The sequence below is a fragment of the Canis lupus genome, chromosome 19 (assembly GCF_011100685.1).
Source record: "Canis lupus familiaris isolate Mischka breed German Shepherd chromosome 19, alternate assembly UU_Cfam_GSD_1.0, whole genome shotgun sequence".
NCBI classification, from domain to species: domain Eukaryota; kingdom Metazoa; phylum Chordata; class Mammalia; order Carnivora; family Canidae; genus Canis; species Canis lupus.
The window spans coordinates 3,673,785-3,695,662 of NC_049240.1; the positions used below are offsets into that span (position 1 = coordinate 3,673,785).

A 21,878-nucleotide genomic window follows, 5' to 3' on the forward strand; every position below is an offset into this window, starting at 1 on the left:
AAAACAACCCAGGCTACTGCCCCCCAGAGTTTCTGCTTCAGTAAATATTTTACTTCCTCCTCAATTTTACCAAGTGACAGTGATTGTTGGGCAGCGTCAGAGCTAACTGCTCTGTGGATGCCAAGAGGCTTTGGGCCTGAGGGCCCAGGAGGTGGGGGTAAGTATTTCAAATAGATAAATAGGTCTTGGCCTGTGGCCTTATCCGTTGCTTAACTATAATCTAAATTAGGATGGCTAACGAGCATGCATTTATTATTGTTTTTTTATTAATTATTTTTATTTATTTATGATAGTCACACAGAGAGAGAGAGAGAGGCAGAGACACAGGCAGAGGGAGAAGCAGGCTCCACGCACCGGGAGCCCGACGTGGGACTTGATCCCGGGTCTCCAGGATTGCGCCCTGGGCCAAAGGCAGGCGCCAAACCGCTGTGCCACCCAGGGATCCCGAGCATGCATTTATTAAACAAATATTTAATGAGCATCTGTTGTGCGCCAACCACTTTTGGTCTAAATGTCTAAAATGTCCGTGTACAAAAAGACTAATGGTGCCTGCCCTCGTGCAGCTCGCATTCTGCTCTAGCAGACTGCTAAGCAGGACATAGAAGTGTAAATTATATCGTGTGTTAGTTGTAAATGCTATGGGAAAAAAAAAGAAAAGAAAAAGTAGAGCAGGGAGGAGGAGGTGTTAAAAGATAAACTGAGGCATATTTTAAAAATGTTTTAAGAGTTTATTTGAGCGAAAGTCAATTCAAATGGGGCAGCACCAAACCAGAAATGGGTAGGAGCGCTCCACAGTCAGAAACTACAGGGAAAGATGCATAGGGAACAGAGAAAAGGCAGAGGCAGAGCAAGGAAATTATTTGATGGGCTATAACTTACCTGCCTTGGGCAGCCCAGGTGGCTCAGCGGTTTAGCGCTGCCTTCAACCCAGAGCCAGATCCTAGAGACCCGGGATCAAGTCCCGCATCGGGCTCCCTGTGTGGAGCCTGCTTCTCCCTCTGCCTGGGTCTCTGTCTGTATCTCTCATGAATAAATAAATAAAATCTTAAAAAAAAAAAAAAAAAAAAACTTACTTGCCTTACTTGGAAAAGCCCAGTTGGCCATTTATGATTGTTTGTCCTTAGGTTTTGATTTCTCCAGGAGGCACTTAGAGACTTAGGTTTTGGTTTGCTTACTTGGGCTGCCAAGGTATTAGAACCACCTCAGTCTCTTGGCCTCCTTGTTTGATGAACTCAACAGAAGGTAGAGTGAAGGTCCTGGGCAGTGGGTTTATGAGCTGTTGATGCCCTACATCCTACTCCTGTGCTACTGCCTCCCACCTGAGCGGAGCCTGCACACAAACCCCAAGGACAGGGAAGGTCAGCACTCATGCACACAGCCAAGAGAGGTATGACACAGGTGCCAGTGGCCACCATCCCTTGCCTTTGTCCCACCACTGCCATGGCCGGTGGTGCTCTGCGTGTGTGTCTGTGAAAGAGGGCAAGGGTGGAAGGCGGCCGAAGGATGGTTAAGGTCCTCCGTGGGGGCAGAGGGCTAGCCTCGGCTGTACCAGTTCAGTCCTGAGCTTTTCAGCAGTGGTTCATCATGTCACCTGCGGTGTGAAACTTAACCTGTTCCCCGTGCTGGTCATAATCATGGAATCGCGAGGTACAGGTGTTAAAATGTGACTGACCTGGATGATGAGGAATCACTTAGTGATGTTCTCAGAAGGAGTTAGGCAGCATTATGAATTTCTTAACACCCAGGGACATCCCAGACACAAAACTACAAAATATCCAAGTTTCCCCCTACGTTTAGTCCATTTTATTCATTTTAAAACTCTGTGGTTTTTTTTTTTGTTTTGTTTTGTTTTTTTTTTTTGTTTTTTTTTTTTGTTTTTGTTTTTTTTTTTTTTGTCCCTGCCTGCATGTGTTCTACACCTGCAGCTAAACAGGAAGGATCGAGGCACAGATCTGTACACCCACGCCCCTGCCTGATTTTCGAGCACTTTGGGGAGAGAGAGTAGGCAACCATTTCTTCTGTTCCTCAGAGTCAGGGCTGTGCTTCCTGCATCGCTCTGAAGATGATGGCATCAAGTTGGTTGAAAAGCGAAGCAGATAAGAGTTCTGATTATTCTTTCCCACTCCTTACTTGGAACTGGAATTAGGATTTGTAGCTTCCTGCCTGGTTCGGGTTTAGATGTGGAGCGGATCACTGAAGTGGGCCCGTAACTCACCCCCCTCCCCTTGCAGGCAGCCATCCTACCGAGGCCCTGATGTCTGTGTGCACTTCTGCAGCTGCTTCCTTTTTGTTTGTGGTCAGCAAAAGGAAGGAATGGATTCTAAGGGAGCCCACTTTCCGATGGAGCAGATGCTGTGCTCTAAGTGTGGAGAACCTTTCCCCGGGCCGAAAAGCCCTGCCCATAGGTCTAGGACCAATAAGGGCACTCCTGAGACTCGAAAGCATGACGCCTGATTCTTCCTTCCACATACCTGTTACCCAAAGAAGCGAAGTGGGGCTGGTAAGAGGCCTGAGGCCCAGGACGCACACTAGAAAGTCAGCACCAGGGCGCCTGGGTGGCTCAGTCGCTTAAGTGTCTTGACTCTCAATTTCAGCTCAGGTCATGATCTCAGGGTGGTGGGATTGAGCCCTGCATCAGGCTCCACACTCAACATGGGATCTGCTTGTTTCTCTTGCTCTGCTCTTCCTTCTGCTCAGATATTCTCTCTCTCTCTCTCAAAGAATAAATAAAATCTTAAAAAAATAATAAAATAAAGGAAAAAAAGAAAGAAAATCGGCACCAAGTACAGAGTGGGAGGCGCTAGTCTCCTGGAGCCCTTGCCTCTGAGACCGCTACTGCCTTGTTTGCCACCATAATGGTGATGATGATGATAATGATGATCTTGACTCTCAACTGCCTTACCAACACAGAGGGCTAAGAAAGCTGTGTGAAGTTTAGAAACTTCTGGTCCCAATTAGATGGCTTATTTCCGGTTTCATTTAATCTCCAAATATTAAAGTTCCATAGACAATGGTGAACTTGGAATTAATAATTTTTTTAAAAAAATAAGTACTTCCCGGAAGCGTACACTTGGGACTGTGATAAGTGTTTTATCCCACTTCATCCTCACACATCCTTCAAATTTAGGCCGTATTATCTGATGTAGGAAAAGACGTTAGTGTTTGCAGCCAATGGCCAAGAAAGAATTCTTGAGATGTCTTTGAAGCAAAAAGGTAGTTTTATTAAAGCACGGGGACAGGACCCATGGGCAGAAAGAACTGCACCAGGATCATGAGGAATGGCCCATTATATACTTTCGAGTTGAGAGGGGGTCAGGGATTGCAGAAGTCTCCAAGGAATTTTGGAAGCAAGGTTTCCAGGACCTTGAGGGGGCCAGCTATTGTTGGGAAAGAGTCATTTTTTGCTGTCTAATAAAACCTGAGTCATGAAACCCCTCAGACGTATATCGATGGGTCATATGCTTGGGGTTGACTGCCAACACATATCTTGGGGGTAGAGATAAAGGAAGTTGCCAAAGGAATTTTTATATGTTAAAGTAGACTCGCAGGATCCTGGGGGTTGGGCTAAGATTGCCTTCTGCCCTTTGCAAAGTATTAACATCGAGAGAGTTGAGTCCCTAGAGAGAGGTCACTCTGCCTGTTTCAAGGACTTGTCAATGGGCTGTAGATAGTAAGGAGATTTAATAATTTCTCTTCTGCCTTGGTTTCCCACATCCTTATCCACATTCCACAGAGGAGAAAAATGAGCCTGACCCAAAGTTACCCAGCTACCAGGGTACAGAGTCAGGCTTTGAACTCAGAAATGGCACATTCTAACAGCCAGGTCAGGTTCCCCGACTCCTTGCTCTCAGCCTCTGCTGTTGCTCTGGGTGATGGGTGGCGGAAAGACAGGCCTTGCAGCAGGACCTCGAGCTTCCTGAGATTAGCTTGTTGCCTAATACATGTGTTTCACAACCTTTGCAATTGATAGTTCATCTAATTAACTTAAAGTGAAGCTCAGTGATCAGCTCCATTCAGGCAAACAAAATAATCCATTCTGATAATGATAACAATAGATTTACTTTGATAACAGAAATTGCTGCTTCCAGTCAATTTGATAATGGGTTTTCTCATAGAAACCTTCAAGCAGTGTCACCAAACATTTCACACATGGGAAATAGGCATAGAACAATTTAGCAGTCTGTGTGGAGAAGTCCCCAAAGGTACTCCTGTCCCCTGGCCCAGCGACTATGCTTAAGGAAATTTATCTTACGAACACGATCAGAAATGAGATGAAGGAAAAAAATTGTAAATATATGTAATTTTGCATTATTATAACAGTGTTATTTAGTGGTAAAAAAATTTACAAAAAATAACTATATATTTCATAAAATCCACTAAGAACAAGAGTATTCTTTTAAAAAAATAAAAAATAAAAATTCAACAGAAAAAAAAATAACTATATGACCAAGAGTAGAGGACTAGTTAAATTATGGTACACTCAACTGAAGGAATATTTCAAAGATATTGAAGTATTTTTTTTTTTTTCTATTGAAGTATTTTAGAAGAGTGCTTAAGAACATGGGGAATGTCCATGATATAAGTGAAAATATGCAGAACATAAAACATATGAAGCCAGTGTTTTAAGGAGACCGAGAATATAAACAATTTGAGAGTGGATTTTTGATTTAGTGAAATGGAGAATAAGGTTCTGTTGGGTTGGGTTTTTTGTTTTTTTTTCCATCACTGAAACCAGAGTAGAACTTTTCAGAATAACCTAGAGAAAATTGTAATAATGGAAGAGATACTTTCTCTCATCAGCCCAAGTTCCAGTGAAATGAGTGGTAGGATAGCTCAGCATCAGTCTTGAAATGACTTCATGCTTCTCTTCAATTTCCTTCTTTTCTTTAAAACACATGTAACGCATAGTCACAGTCTAATACAAGCCGATATTTTTTGCAGTTTCATGTTCCTTCAGAAGCAGTCTCTTTCAAAGAGCAGCAGAGGTCTCTGTGCCACTTGTGTAACAGCCACTTCATTGCCAGGATCTTCAAATAAGTTGGTCAAGGGGCTGACAGACATTTTCCTGAATGGAAAAATGCCATGTCGGAGATTTGCACTGCTGACCTGAATGCACGCGTCATATCTGCCACCCTCTCTCGTGGCAGCCCTGTGGATGGAAACAAGGTCATTTCTTCATTATACTAGAGGTGAATGAGAGGGAGAAAGTTAGGGTATTGGAGTGCTGAGCACAGCACCATTGCCCAAATGAGAAAGTCCAAGTCATCAAAATACTGTCTTACCAGAGGATTTGGAGCAGAAGAAAATGAGCAGATTGCTCAACATGTAGGAAAACAGCTGAAAATGAGGACTGTGTGTGTTCCCTGATTTTGACATAAAGTATAAAAGGTGAACATGCAGAATCGGTTTAAGAAGCTCTTCAAACCTCAGTAGGATTGGAGTGGAGAAAAATCTGAGTCAAGAATGTGTAAGAAAGCCACCTAATTCTATCTAGCTACTCATTCTAATCGCACTTTCCTAATAAATCATATCCCTGAGAACACTTGGGTGCTTAGAAATAGTCATGACTACTTGTGACCACTTACTTGTTGGCAGTGTAGCCCAAGTGGAAGAAATTGCCCTAAAAGATGTGGAAGCAAATGGAGGGCTAGGCTTGCAAACCCAGCCAGCCAGTCAGATGACTGTGGACATCATGCCTGTCTTCCCCAAGCCAAACCTGAGAAAAAAATGACAAGATAAAATATTGAACAGTTTCATATAGAGGATACAGTTGGAACCGTGTTACCTCCATTTTACCTATAGAGCAAAATGCTAACTTCTCAGCATTACATTCAAAATTATATATGATCTGACCCCAAATACCTTCCCAGCTTCCTCTCCCTCTCACTACGTCCCTCATCTCTGCAGGCACACTGTTCTTTTCTCTTTCCTCTAAGTGAGCCATGCACTTCAGGGAGTCAGAGCCTCAGCCAATTATGTTCCTGAGGCCTGGAATGGCCTGAAACACTCTGCTTCTCTGCTCATCAAGATCACACTCTACTTTCCAGGTCGAACCGGACACCACCTCACTCAGAAATGATCTTGACCTTCCTTGCCTTTCCTGTAGGTTTTTATAGGTGCCCTCATAATGTTTATTTCACTCTGCCTTACACTCTAGTTGGTTATTTATGTTTCTCTCCCCCCTTAAGATTGTTAACCAATCTGGAAATGCCTCCCATGCCAAGCCAAATGACTGCATGCAGTAGTCACTTAATGCATGTTTGCTGAATTCATTAAAATACAAGATAGTATATAAATACTAAGGTGTTTGATAGAGATCACATGTGCAACTGTGTTTTCCTGACCAAAAAAAAATTTCTGTGCTGTCTTGGGGCAGAGTATTTTAAATGAGACTAGTCCTAAAAGACCCAGATTACGAAGACTACTGTAATACCAACCCATAATGATAGCTAACATTTTTGAGTATTTGCTACATTCTAGGCATTGCACTAAATTATTTCCACATAATATCCCTTTTGATCATCCCAACGACCTTATGAGGTGTAAGTACTATTATTATATCTGTATTTTAGCAATAGGAAGCCAAGACTTGGAGGAGCCTCTTCACCAGGAAACCTGAGAGCCGCTGCAGAGCTTCTCTCTTTCTCACCTTGGAGGCGGCCCTCGTTGCTGGTGGTGGCCAGCATTCGTGCAGGACAGCCGGGTACCTGCTTATTTCTGTCACAAGGAAGTGGGCCTCGCAATGGGCGCTAGTATCTTTTGTAAACCATTTCTCTGGTTCTGACACATTTTCACCAATTATCCCTGGTCTTTAACAGTATTTGGTGATTTTCTTATTCCAGGGAAGCTTTAGAATATATCAACTTCTTGTAAATAAAATAGTCATACATAGGAAGCATATTAGGGTTCTCTAGAGAAAAGAACCGATAAGATATATATATATATACCATACATACCAGAGGAGATTTATTATAGGAATTGGCTCACATGATTACAGAGGCCAAGAAGTCCCACAGTCTGCTTGCTCTCTGCAGGCTGGAGAACCAGGAAAGCTGGTGGTATATAATTCAGTCCGAACCTGAAGGCCTGAGAATCGAGGGACGGGTGATCTAAGTCTCAGTCCGAGTCCAAGGCCTGAGAACCAGGAGTGCCAAAGTCCACAAGCAGGAGACGTGGACGTACCAGCTCAAGCAAAGAGCAAATTGGCCTTAACTGCACCTTTTCATTCTGTTCAGGCCCTCAGTGGACTGGATGATGCCCACCTGACTTGACGAGAGGGATCTTCTTTACTCGGTCTGCTGTATTTTCAAATGTTCATCTCTTCTAGAAACACCCTCATAGACACACCCAGAAATAATGTTTTACCACCTATCTGGGCATCACGAAGCTCTGTCCACTTGACACATAAAATTAACCTTCAAAAGAAGGAACAGCGCTATGCCTTCCGTTAACTAGAGCAAACATTATATAAGGGATTAGTCCACATTTAGCGAATGTTTATTGAGCACACACTATGGGCCAGGTAGAAGCTGGGGACAGAATGCTGAACAAAACAGAGATGGTCCTCAACCTCACGCATAGGGGTCTAACACAGAGACAGACCTTAGTGAAATAATCACACAGATACATAATTACAGGATGAGGGCCAGTGCTGGGAAGGGAATGTATAGATGGCCCTGAGCACGTATAGGCTAGCAAGGGTGGAAGACTAGTCAGGGAAGACTTCTCAGAGATCTAGAAAAGCAAAAGAAGGTCGCTAGGGTGGCGATTCTCAAAGTGTAGTTCCAGGACCAGCAGCATCAGCATCACCTGGAAGCTTGCTTATTAGAATTGCAATTAATTAGGCACCCCAGACCCACTGAATCAAAGGCCGAGCGATTGGGGTTTAACCACCCGTGCAGGTAATTGTGATGGACTCTGAAGTTTGAGAACCACTGCACCAGCAGACCGGGCACCCAGCGTGGAGCATCCCAGCTAGAAGAAATAGTGTCGTGAGCCCCCAAGGCTGGGAGAGAGATGGCAAGCTTGCCAGGAGAGCAAGTGGAATCGCCAGAAGGCTCCACCCTAGTGGGGTGGCTGGAGGCTGGGAGATACACCTGGGTCAGATCGCATCAGGGTCCGGGGGAAAGATTCTCCCCACTGTCCTAAAAGCCATGGGAAGCCACTGAAGAGTTTCAAGTAGGCGTGCAGTATGATCACATGTCCATTTTGAAGACGTCCCCCTGACCACAACGTAGAGCTGAGTAGACTTCAGTCCTCTAGTTTGAAAACTGCCAGGATAGAGTGGGAGGCTACTGGAACAAAGCGAAGTGAGTGGGGTGGAGACACCCTGGGGAGGTGACAGTGAAAGGGCTTTGACCGTATTTCAAACTTGGGATCGAGGGAGAAAGATGCATCAGGGCGGAGCCTACCTTTCTGGGCTGCGAAAACTTGATTGGCGGCGGTGGTTCCAGTCCCTGAGATACAGAGTGTAGAGATCACGTATTTCACTTGGATTGTACTGAATTTGAGAAACCTTTGAGATAGGAAGTAGACCTTCATCGAAACTGGATGGATGAAAGCCAGGGAGAAGAACAATTCCTGTGGTAACTGCATGAGCCAAAGCTTGGAGATGGAGATGAGTTTTTTGATGTTTGCTTGCCCATTTTATTGTTTTATTTATGGATTCATTCATCGATCCATTCATTCACTCTGCCCATTGCACCCTTACCCTCCGAAGAACTTGGAAACATTACAAGGACAGAGGAAGATTAGTGGTAGGCGGGTTGGGACTGGCTGTGGCGGATCTTGAATTCCAAGCCGGCAACTTTGGATAACCACGGAAGGCAGGCCGCGTATGTTCGGGCAGGATGGGCCTAGCGGTGTGTGATACGCAGGCAAGAAACTAGAGGGAGAAGGACCATCACGCGGTAACTGAAGATGCCCGCAGGCTACCCCATGGTCCTATAAGGTTGTAAGTGTAACCCAAGGTTGCCATGAGGGGTTGACAGTCAGATCCACGTACATTCATTCATTATCTTCCGCACACAAGGCTACAGATTTTTGACCTATTTAGATTTGGGACTAGGAAAAGATAAACTCTGAGAGTAGGAAACTAGGTCTTTTTCCTGTTTCAGTTTCTCATAACCCAGCAGAGGGAAAGTATCTTAATGGAAGCTAATGTTAATTATTAGAAGTGAAAGACGCACACACAGTAGGCACCCCAGAAGATCTATGGCCTCGAACTGGATTGACGTCATCGGGGTAGTGAGAGAAGATGCAGCTCAGGGCAGGACTCCTCCAGGAGAGAGGGGAGAGGGATGGGGGCCTTTGCATGAGAATTAGGACCTGGGTGACCCCCATCTGTTCCTCCTTTCCTCCCTCCCTCCCCCACCGCTGCCATGGCGACAAGTCTGGAATCACAGTAAGCCTTATACCCCAGAGAAAACAATGCTCTGTTTGAACGGTGCAAGTTGGCCTCCGCGGCTGGGGTGTGCAGGCCCCATCCCCCACGTCCAGGGCATTCTTACAAAAGGCAGCTTTTACCAGAGGGTCAGTGGCACCACCGCTCATCGATTTGAGCCCATTTCATCCCTCAGCCCTTTCTACTTGTTTTCTACTTGTTTGTTTTTGAACCCACACCACCGTCTCAGTGCTGTTGGTCTTGTCTTGGCGTGACGTTCCCAAGGTGGCCTTCTGCATCCCCTCTGCTCAGCCCCCCCCCCCCCCCCCCAGGAGCGTGCTGCTTTCTTTCTTGTGTCTTCTTGTCACTGCTGTTGACTCACCAGGCTGGGGCTGCTGGAGCTAAACTGAATTAGCAACAATGCAATCAACATCTCTATTTTTATCCTTTCTTCCCCCCCCCCCCCCGCCCCCCACCCTCTCTCCCCTCCTGAGTGACTCACCATTTCTGGGTCTCAGAGCTTGGCAGTCTTAAAAGAATTATATTGGGGCTGAGGTGACTATATGCACAGATGTGATATTTCTACCATTGGATACAATGAGTATTTTCCCTTTTTTTTTCCCAGTGGCACAAAGGTTCAAACATTGTAAGTATTATTTATTATGCTCATCGTCATCCTTATTGTTGCTGTGTTACTGCTCCAACTGCTGTTTATCTCCTGAGGTCTGAGATGAATTGTAGGCAAGGAAGGAAGTCCTGACCTGATTTCTGAAACTCATCTTCAGAGAAAACTTCAGTTTTGAACGGAAACTTCTAACCTTATCCCAGTTGAATTCTGGAATCCACATAAAGCATATACCAAACAGAATACTACCTGTAAAAAAAATTTTTTAAAAATGTGCCATTGATGCAAAATATCTTTTCTTACCTAGGCCTCCGGGTGCTGATAATTATATTAATTGTGTACTTTACAGAGATAGATTTAAATTAAGAGCCTGGGGTTTTGGAATCCCCCTCTGCCACTTACCACCCATAATCTTGGGCTAGTTACTTTATTTCTTTAGGTCTTTATTTCCCCTTCTCTAAGATAGAGACTTTTACCTCTCAGCCGTACATCATAGTATGCATCTTGTAGAACTGTTTTGAGAATTACTTAAGTTAATATTTATAACATGCTTAAAATAGTGTCTAGCACAGGGCCGCCCGGGTGGCTCAGCGGTTTAGCACCTCCCTTCGGCCCAGGCCGTGACCCCGGGGGTCCCAGGATGGAGACCCACGTCGGGCTCCCCGCAGGGAGCCTGCTTCTCCCTCCGCCCATGTCTCTGCCTCTCTCTTTCTGGGTCTCTCATGAGTAAATAAATAAAATCTTAAAAAAAAATAGTGTCTAGCACATAATAAGCTCTCAATAAATATTGGCTGTGATTATTCAACAGGTCTTATTGTCTGTTCTGAGAGAAATGATTCAGTCCTCAAATGAATTTTATTTTAATAAGTACAGTGCACCTCGGGATGTTATCATCTCTTGTTTCTTTTTTTTTCCCCCTTAAAGATTTTACTTATCTATTCATGAGAGACCCAGAGAGAGAGAGGCAGACACACGGTCAGAGGGAGAAGCAAGCTCCATGCGGGGAGGCCAACGGGGGACTCAATCCCGGGACCCGGGGTCAGGCCCTGAGCCCAAGGCAGATGCTCAGCTGCTGAGCCCCCCAGGTGTCCCGTCTTCCCCTTGTTTCTGAATGTACAAGCCATCCATTTAATGGACACCTGAGTGAACACTAAGTTATAGAACGGACCTCTTTGTCTTTTGTTCAAAAGTAGAGCTTTCTCGCTTTCCAGTCTGTCTTTCACATAGCCAGAATTTGAGTCTCCTTTCATCAGAGTTAGTTTTGACTCTCATGTAATTTTATTTCTTCTTCTTCTCTTCCTGCTTCTCATATTTTACATGCAGTGACTTTTCCTTGACTTATCTAATGCTACCTTATTAGATGGTAAACCTTTTTTTTTTTGAATAGGTAGCATTTTTAAAAATATTTTATTTGAGAAAGAGAGAAAGAGAGAGAGCACGCATGAGCAGGAGAGGGGCAGAGAGAGAGGGAGAAGCAGACTCCCCACTGAGCAGGGAGCCTGATTGGGGCGGGGGGGGGGGGGGGGGGCTCCATCCTGGGACCTTGGGATCGTGACCTGAGCTGCAGGCAATTGCTTAACCAACTGAGCCACCCAGGCACCCCAGCCTAACAATATTTTAGCTGTTTCTTCTGCTACGAACCTCTGTATTTTTAATAACATGTTTTTCCAGTTATCTCTTGATTATCATATTTTAGATGTATTACCTGTTGACTGTTACCTGTTGACTCCTTACCACAGAAAATATGGATTCAGCTCACTTACCCCTTCTACCTCTCAGACATGCTTCTTCTCCTTGTTCCCAAATATTTGTTGTATCACAACTCTTGGTGAAATCCGTACTCTGTGTGTGTGTGTGTGTGTGTGTGTGTGTGTGTGTGTGTGTGTAGTAGGGCAGATGAATGTTCACAGCTGAGCCAGATGGTGGGCTTTGACTACATTTATATCTTGCACATCATTTGCTTTTCCTGAGGTTATTGGCTGTATTGCTTTGTTCGCTTGCTTAGTCCTTGAAGTTCCTGTTCTTCAGCCATTCACAGAATCTTCCTCAGCAGTACAAATCTCCTCTCAGTACCTTTGCAAACAAAGGTCACCAGTCCATTTCTTCATGGACTTATTCCCCCAGAGTTCCCCATCTTTCTGCTCCCACCCAGGTTGGTGCTACAACGGCTGCAGAGCTGGTTTCCTGAGCCTTCTCTCCGCCTGGTTCCTCTGTCAGGTCCCCTGTTCACGGAAGCCACGTCTTCTTCTCCAGCTTCATTAATCCTCATTTTAGTGGAATGTAGCCTCTGACAACTGCCTGAGAACTCCCGAATTGACATGACAGGTAGATGTCTGAGGTCTCACCTGTATGGAAATAGCTTTGTTCTTCCCTCATATCTGACCGAATATAGCATCCGTAGGCCATGAATACCTCTCAGGAGGAATTTTGAGCACTTAATGCATTTTCTTCTGGCTTCCCAAGGGTTGCGGCCCAAATGCCCATTGTTGTTTTAATTCCCACCCTTTGGAAACTTGGAGGATCTTTTGAAATTCTTGGCTTTCTGAAGTTTCGCAGTGATGTATCACAGTATGGTCTGTTTTGTAATCCTTGTTCAGGGAATTTTCTAGGCCTTTTCAATATGGAAGTTCATATTGAACTTCAGTTGTGCAAAATTTTCTTATGTGATTTCTTTGATGATATCCTCTACTCTGTTTTCTGTCTTTCTGGAATTCATGTTATTTGGTTGCTGTACCTTCTGAACTGATCCCCCATTTTTTGTATCTTTTTCTCTTCTAGTTTCCATCTTTTTGATGTTTGTTCTGCTTTCCTAAGGATTTCTTGATATTACCTTCCCAGCCTTTAGTTTATTATTTCTACTACCATATTTTTAATTTATAAAAGTTTTGTTTTTGCTTTTATGGTCCTGTTCATAATTTATAGGTTCAGTTAATTTTCTTTCTGGTACTAATGATTTTTTTAAAGCATTCTCCTGTTGCCTTTATTTTCTGTTTTCTATTTGTTTGTTTGGATTCTGCATTTTGTGTTAAAGGCTTTCGTCATACCTATGCATTCAATGTTAAGAGGAAGATAGCAGTGTAACTGGGAGTCCTATGTTTATATGTGAGGACTTCCAAGTGGTGGTGATTGGCCTGGAACCCAGCCATGGGGCATCCAAAATCTATTAGTCATTATCATAGACTGGTTAATTTCCCTAGGGAGGACCCTACTGATCTTCTGTTTAGGAGATACAAGCTAAGTGGAGGAAGGGTTTGGAATGGAGTAGGGTTATCTCACCACTGACTTGTAGATTTCCACTTAATTCCCCTGTTTCCAGTATAGCATGCCGCTGTCAGCTGTGCCTTGTGGCCATATGCCAAGTCCCTCTGCTTCCACTTATTGAAAGGAAACCTTTTCTGGGTAGAGAAAGTACAGTGGTATAGCCACGCACAGAAGGGTCTCAGTGTCAACCCTTCTTAAACAGACCTTTAACCAACACCCCTGGTTTTTAGCCCCATCTTCACCCTATCATAAGAGGTATCTGGTGCCTCCAATAGTGTTTGCCACACAAAGTATACAGCCCTGAGCTTTTTAAGGTTCTTAACATACATTGTCTTCCTTCTCTTTGGCTTTTCCAACATTGAAAGTTCAGATTTCAGCTTTTCCTGCTAGGCTAAATTAGTTACCACTCATTCATCAGCTTTCCAGTTTCCAAAATTATGTTGACATCTCATATCTGCTTTTGGCTTCTTTCCTATCCTCTTTATGTAGAGCCTTGTGTTTTCTTTAAAAAAAATCTCTCTTTCTCTCTCTCTCTTTCTTTTTTTTTTTTTTTTTTTTTTTTTGTCATTTTTGTGGAAGGTAAGTAAGGTAGAAAAGGAGAGGAGATAAACATGTATTCAATCTGCCATGCTGAACTGCAATTTGCGAACCAACCCTTTGTTTCTAAAAGATACACTGTTTTTCTCTGCATCAAAATAAAACTGTCTGGGTTACCAGGCAAGCCCCTCATCTTGGAATATTTCCACTTGGGGCTGCCGCAGTGATGTGGCTCTGCATCAGAATACCCCTAACGAATGCAGTGTGATCTAGAGCTATCCCAAGTGATATAAGTCAGATTCTTCTGGCTTCCCAGTAAGTAGCCTAAAACTCATGGAAGATAAGAACCAATCAGTTCCGTAGATCCTGGACTAAGATCTGGCCCCAAACTCCAGAAAAGCCCAAGGAACTAGAACTATCTAAGCTATGAGTCTCAGTATGAGCCACAGAAATTATGCCATACTCATCCCTTAGTCTAAGGCTTTTCTAGACTGTTGGCGCTCTGAAACACAGTATATCATGATCCAGTAGTAGATTAAATGTCGTGTTATGACCAAGGTCCTTGGGTATATTTGAATTAGGTTTCAATTTCAGCCCTACCCCTTAATAGAATGTTGGTTGTCTATGTAAAAGAGGCATTAGACAATAAAAAATATATTTCCTTTTTTTCATGTAATAAACCAGAATAGGCAAGTCAGAAGAAATGCAACTGATCTTTGATGTCAGATACTTCTCTGTTTTTCCTTCATCTGTTTCTCTTATCCTCATATTTATTGTCTTCTCAAGGTCCTAAGATAGAATCTCTACCACTTGCCTAACATCTGCACTTCAGGTTCCAGGAAAAAGAAAAAAGGGACAAGGAGAGGGGGCAGGGCCAATCACAGATTCCCAGTATACTTTACATTCATCTCATTGGCCAGCACTGCATTCCATGGCCACCTCTAGACTGGGAATCTCCCCTCCAGTACAACAATCAGGATTCTAATGAAGAAAGAAAGAGGAGTATTCATTCACTAGACAGCTAATAGTGCCTGCCACACTAGGTGTACTTCCTTGAGCAAGTTATTTAGTCTCACTTAGCATCAGTAACCTTATTTGCACAGTCAGAATAAAAACACTTACCTGATGGAGTCACAATGCAAAATAAAGGAGAAAATGTGTATAAGGCATATAGCACCATAGCAAACACATAACATGCCCTCCATACGTGTGGCTTCCTTCGCTGTGATCCCTAACATCGGTCTGCTTCTGAGCATGCCACAGTGTCAGAAAGTGCTATGAAGACCACAGATGTATGTTACTTGATAAAAAATTAAGTTTGTTTTGAGCATTATACAACACCTAATGGCAGAGCATTAGTAAAAATGAGATTTGGGAATCACAAGTCAAAAAATGTACTGGATGTAAGAATGTCTGAATATAAGACACAGAGCATATGACTATAAAGATGATTTTACAGTCCATGTATTTTATTATAATCCTTAAACTTCCTTTATATTTCTTGCCTTTATAGCTATCCCACCCATCAACCTCTTTTGACCACACTCTTCCCTTGATCTCTTGAGAGCTCCTTTAATTTGTATTTATTATTATTTATCTACAAAGCTTTATTATGCAGTCACTAGACCATCATTTTGTGTGTGTGTGTATGTGTGTGTGTGTGTTTCTTTAATCAACCCCAGTGACTGACTGCCCCTTTGCTCCCTCCACACAAAGCAAAGCTGTGTGAAGCCCTTATAAACGGGGTTGGGTCAGGGAGGTGGGGAAGCTAATGTGAGGGGAGGGTTGTGGCCAGCCAAGCCACAACTGAGGATTTATGAAAATTGCAATGGTCTATTAGAGTTGGGGCGTCAGAGGGTGAGAACACATATGGTTTCTGTGTTTTTATGTCCATGGAATTTTCCTGTCTGTATATACGATGGAGTGCTTTGTGCCCTGCCTTGTTTCACGCCCCATGCCCTGTGACCTAACATGTGCCAGTGCACACGGTCTAACAGGGGACAGGGACCAGGGTCACATTTAATAACCTAAACTGGAAGGCACCTCCGTTTTCCTGTCCCCAGCGAAGTGAGCACCAGTGACAGAGGGAAGAGGTGTGGTGGTGTGGCTGTTTCTGTACAGCGAAAAAAGAAACCCTATTCCAATCTCGCACGAGCCATGCTGCCTTCTAAAATCAGCATCCAGGAACACATCTTCTTAAGATAAATACAGAAGGGAAAAGAAAGAAACCTCTCCCATTTACAAATGTTTTCTTTCCTTCGTGGCCCTTCTCTAGCTGGTCTCTGCCTACATTGAGTTCTGGCTCTCTGTGGAGAAACCCAATGCCACAGTCTAAAGGAGAAGCTCTTTCACGGAAAAAACAAAAGGCAGCTGTCACTTTAATCCCAAACTCCCTGATAACATTCCAGCAGAGTTCCTTTTTCTGGAGATGAAATAAGAACCCTGGCAGGCCCTCTTGACTGGCCACATAAATCATTTGTAGTAATTGCTCTGAGAGAGGAGTGCCTCTCGGGCTCTGCAGTTGGGGGGGGGGGGATCACACACCGACATATCCTCCCTCTCTCTCTCTCTCTCTACCCCTCTCTCTCTCCCTCCCTCTATCTCAGACACACACGCGCCATCGCCTCTAGCTTGTCCCACACGTGTGCACCCACATGGACACCCCCGCTTCTCAGGAGTCGCTCACACTGGGGTGGGCTCAGTGAGCCATATTAAAAAAAAAAAAAAAGAGCATGGCAGAGAATAATGAATAGTCAGTTTTATGTTTCCTTCTCTTTGAGCTGGAGCCAATTTAAATTCTTCTGGAGTAGAGTTTGGGAGGGGTTATTGGGAGGGTTGACAGGAAAAGTGGGAGGGAGAGAACACAAAGGTAAGAGGGGGATGGTTATGATTTGGCTTTGTTAGGCTGCTCCATCGCTGTGCATTCTATGATGTGTCACCTGCTTCCTCCTTTTTGCCTTTTCTGGTGAGAACTGAGATGTGGTCATAAAAATCCCCCACACTGTGATCTGGGAGCTGCTGCTGAGGCTTGGCAGTTCACTAAGGACCGAACTCTCAAAAGCCACAAAGCTATAATATCCCTTCCCCTCTGTGGCCAATAAAGATGGTGATAATCAAATAACGGCTTAGAAGTGGTGTGGCGCCTGCAGCGGTTGGCCACAGGCCCGTGATATACACCCTTCTCTTGTACCCTGATGTATGTTCATTGAAAACGCTGAGGCCACCAGGATAGGGGTGGTGGGGGCTTCTGTAGGCACACATAGCTGTTTGAAGAATGAATGGATGGGTGAATGAATACATGAATGGATAGATGGATGAATGAATGATGGATGAGTAGAGTTCAGTGTTGTGTTACGAGCACCGGTCGAAAAGCCAGGAAAATTACAGAGCCTCTGTGACAGATGAATGCCTTGTTCCTCTCCGCACACCCTAAGTTCTAACTATCCTCAGGACTATGGCCATGGGCAGAGAAGAGGAAGCGAGGGGAAGAAAAGCTAGACAGGAGTGGAAAAGTGGGCATTTCCCAGTGCCACCAGTTAGTGCACCAACTAGCCCTGGCTGTGAGTCAGAGCTAGAATTCAGTCATTTGTTTTGTTTGCTAAGAAAAAAAATATCAAACTTGGAAGGTGCCGTTGATGTGCTCTATACCTGTATGCACAGAGCCCATTTCACCTTTGTCAAACTAATAGTAAAATCAACCTTCTTTATTTATTTTGCAATTTATTTGGCACCGACTGTCTAACTTCGAAAGGAGAGCGAAGTGGTGGCGAAGAGCTACACTCCAGACGTGATACTAGATGCGTTCTACTCAAGTCCCCTCTGCCACAGAGGTGCAGGTGTTGGGGGTACATATGTGCTCATTTGAAGTATCCGGTAGAGTCTGAGCTCAGCCCATCCTGGGTTGGATCTTTCTCTTACCTGTGTCACCCATAATTCTAGAAGTAATTAATCCTTCCTCTTTTGGCTACCAACCCAGTCATTGCATTATCAGCATGTGTTTGAACATGGGACCAAAGATGGAGCCTTGAAACAGTACATGTATTTTAAGATTTCAAGGATCTAGGCTTCTACAGATATGGGTTAGTACATTTTTGCTTTAATTCAGAAGGTCTGTTTAGGTTGCAGTTCTAAATTCAGTCACACACACACACACAATGATAATAGCTTATATTTCTATGATAGTTTACAGTTTGCAAAGCAGCTTTCCATATGGCAGGTCTTGTCAGTTGCTATTTTTAAATTGAAGAAACCAAAGCTTAGAGAGAGTTAAGTGATTTATTTAGGGTCATAGAGAAAACAGAAACAGGTATGGAAGCCAGGTGATGAAGCATCTAGTTTCAATGCCATTGAGCATATATTATCTCTTCTATATTATCGTGGTGAATTTTAGCAAGTTACTTTTTACATTATATTATAATGCAAAAAAAATGCTTATCTCAGAAGTGTCTTAAAAATAAACACATGATATGTTTTTTAAATCATGCATAATCGTGCCATCCAAGATGATCTCTTCAATATCATTTGAAGTGATTCATTCTAGTCATTTCTATGCATGTAAGACTAATATAAGGCATTGATATAGACAGCATTAAATCATGCAGCATTTGGTTTTGTGTCTTACTTTTTTCACTTATCATTTTATTGAGAATTTTTTCTTTGTCATTAAACATTGTCTATAAAACATGATTTTTAATTCCTGCATAATTTCCCCGGTAGGACTATACTATAAATTATTTAAAATTTAATCTATCCCCGATTGTTGAACATTTTAGTTGTTTACCTTTTTTTGTTTATGAACATCCTTGTAAACAAATCTTCAGTGGAATTTCTGATTACTGTTATAGAATAGGTTCACAGAAGAGGGATTTCTGGGTGAGAAGTTATTAACAATTCTTTAGATCTTGACATGGGTTGTATAATTGGTTTTCAGAAAGATTTTATCAATTTACACCCACCATTTGGGTGAGCTGTCTCTCCATACCCTTCCCAGATTTAAAAATTAGGAACTTAGATTTTTTTTCTTAAAGATTTTATTTATTAGGGAGAGAAAGTGAGAGACAGCATCCTGCAAGCAGGAATAGGGGCAAAGGGGCAGAGGGAGAGAGGGGGGGGGGAAGGGAGAGAATCTCCAGCAGACTCTGTGATTCCTCCCAGATCTCATGACCTTGAGATCACCACCTAAGCTAAGAGTGGGTCACTCAAACTGAGTGAGCCATTCAGGTGCCTCTGAACTTAAAACTTTTTTTGACAATATAATAATAAAAAATATGTATTTCACTATTTTAATTTGTATTGTATGATCATTAGTGTGATTGAACATCTTTGTTAAGTAGTATTGGCTAAAAAAAAAAAAAGAAGAGTTCTTGGCTAAGGGGTGCCTGGGTGGCTCAGTCTAAGCACCCCACTGCATTTAGGTTCAGGTTGCGATCTGGGGTAGTGGGATCAGTTGGGAAGTCTGCTTGAGATTCTTTCCCTCTCCCCTCTCCTTTCTGCCCTCTTCCCCCTTGTGCACACCCACTCTTTCTCTCAAATAAATAAATAAATCTTTTAAAAAAAGAAATTATTGGCTCAATTGTATTTTTCATTCCTAAACTATCTTCTATTCATGCCTGTTCCCCATTTTCAGAATGGGATATTTCTTTTTAAAGATTTACATATTAAATTTTGCAATTTTTGCATATATTTCATCCCAGTTTTTAATCTGCCTCTTAATTTTTAAGGCTTTTTTGTGTGCCATTTTAACATTTTTATGTAATGAAAACTATTAACCTCTTTTTTTATGACTTCCAGTTATTCTATACTAGGAAGGACTTTATGTAAAAATCATTAAATATTGACTTTTAAATGTTTTTGGAGTTCATTTTTTTACAGTTAATTATATGCTTTTCAGAAAATGTATTTTGGTATAGTAGTGGGGGCAGATCTATCTTCAAACTTTTCTCTCAACTCTTGTCAATGTATAATTCTTCCTTTCTATTTTTAACATACAACAAATTCTTAAGATGTCTTTTTAGACTATCATTTCTCTTCCATTGACCCATCAATTCTTACGTCAATAGCACAATTTTAAATTACTCTGGCTTTATAGTAAGTTTTAATGGTTCACGTTTGCTTGTCTTTAGCTGCGTTAGCTCTTCCTCCCGGTTTATTTTTCCAGAATGACTATAAAAACATTTCATTAAATTCATAAATTAATCCCTCTGGAATGTTGATTCGAATTACCCTAAATCTATAGAATAATTCACGAAAAATTGATTCTTTACAGTATATAGTCTTTCCATTCAGGAATATGAAATTTATCTCCATTCATTCAAGTTTTCTTTTATGATTCTCTAATTTTCTTCATATAGTTCCTATTCATTTCTTATTAAGGTTATTTCTGGGTAACTCAAGTGTTTAATTATTTCTGTTTCTGAAATCATCACAAAGTGGCATTTTTAAAAGGAGGGTCTTGATTAGCTAAATTGAGGTCAGACTATGAGAAAACCCAACAGAACCTGACAAGCTAGAAGTCATTAGTAATTAAATAATTTTCATCTGAAAATTAATTGGATTAAATTAACCCATTTTAAGGTATTATTTCACAGACAAGAAATGTCCAACTGCTATTTGTATATTATCACCAGTGACTAACCCTAATAATATACCACTCTTGACTAAGTGAGAAATAAATGAACTTCATGCCTGTAATAAATTCATTTTTGAACACATTGCTATTTGTTTTAACTAAATGGCAATGTTTTAGATACATTATTCCCTACTTCGAAGTCACACTTTTCTCCTGAGTCCTGTCTCAGGCTTTACCTCTGTGAAACTTTCTTTTTTTAAGATTTTATTTACTTACTTGAGAGAGAGAGTAAGAGAGAGAAAAAGAGCATGAGCACAGAGGGAGAGGGAGAAGCAGACTCCCCACTGAGCAGGGAGCTCCACGATGAGAGGCTCCATCCCAGGACCCTGAGACCAAAGGCAGACACTTAACAAACTGAGCCACTCGCGCGTCCAAAACTTTTCTTCTGATTTCTAAAAGGATACATTTTTCCAATATAAAAGTGGCTGTTTTGGGGCATCCCCGGTGGCTCAGCGATTTAGCGCTGCCTTCGGTCCGGGACATGATCCTGGAGACCCGGGATCGAGTCCCACATCAGGCTCCCTGCATGGAGCCTGCTTCTCCCTCTGCCTGTGTCCCTGCCTCTGTGTGTGTGTGTGTCTCTCATGAATAAATAAATAAAATATTTTTTAAAATCAATCAATTAATTAATTAATTAAAGTGGCTGTTTTAGCATGGTAATACTTAAATTTACACATGCAAATGAGACTATATGCATATATAAACTAATATGTTTACAGAAAGGGAATGTATTATAGGATTTTAGAGCATAAACAGACCTTAAGAAGCAGCTGGCCAAAGTCATCTAGTCTTTTTTTTTTTACAGTAATCTCTGTACCCAACGTGGGGCTCAAACTCATGACGCCAAGATCAAGAGTCCCATGCTCTACGAACTGAACAGCCAAATACCCCCAGAGTTATCTAGTCTTACTGGGATCCAGGAATGCCCTGAAGTTGTTAGTGAGATTGCATTTGTGTGTGTGTTTTCATCTGTGTATTTTTCTTTGGGGAGAGTCTGTGGGCGAATTTTACGTGCTTGCCAACCGTTAAGACCCTTAAAAAAAGTTGAGAATGACTGGGCTACTCTAAGCCTATCATTGATCAGGTGAGATTTAAAAAAGAGAACGGGGCAACTTGTTGAGGAGATACGCCCTTGGGCATAGAGCCCTTCTGAGGCAGGGCCAGGGCAGGAAGTTGGGCCTCCTGACCTTCAGCTTTTCCGTGACACCTTTCTGCGCACACGTATGAAGAGTCTCTCATCTCCCTGTATACCCAACGTGCCTGCGTCCTGTGAACTGGGTGTGTTGGAACTAGTGTGGAATTTGGAGCCAAGGCCCCAGATTGAGATTTGGCTCTGGACTCACTAGTTGTATGACCCTGTACAAGCTGTTCAACTCTGGCCTCAGTTTCCTCTTCTATGAAATGGAGTTGCAGGAGTAAGACCTATCTCCTAGAGTTTTAAAGAA

General features: G+C 42.6%; 1 protein-coding gene and 1 long non-coding RNA gene across 2 annotated transcripts in view; one reads left to right on the top strand and one right to left on the bottom strand.

The window, feature by feature from the left end:
- Positions 1 to 21,878, top strand: part of LOC119863905 (mastermind like transcriptional coactivator 3) — a 407,795-nt gene that overhangs the window by 299,740 nt on the left and 86,177 nt on the right. The gene's annotated exons all lie outside the window — the stretch shown is intronic.
- LOC111091090 lies at positions 4,555 to 9,363 on the bottom strand. Its single transcript, XR_005373877.1, has 3 exons — positions 8,412 to 9,363; positions 5,586 to 5,716; positions 4,555 to 5,149 (listed from the first exon to the last, which is right to left on the bottom strand). It is a non-coding gene; the product is annotated as an uncharacterized LOC111091090 (long non-coding RNA).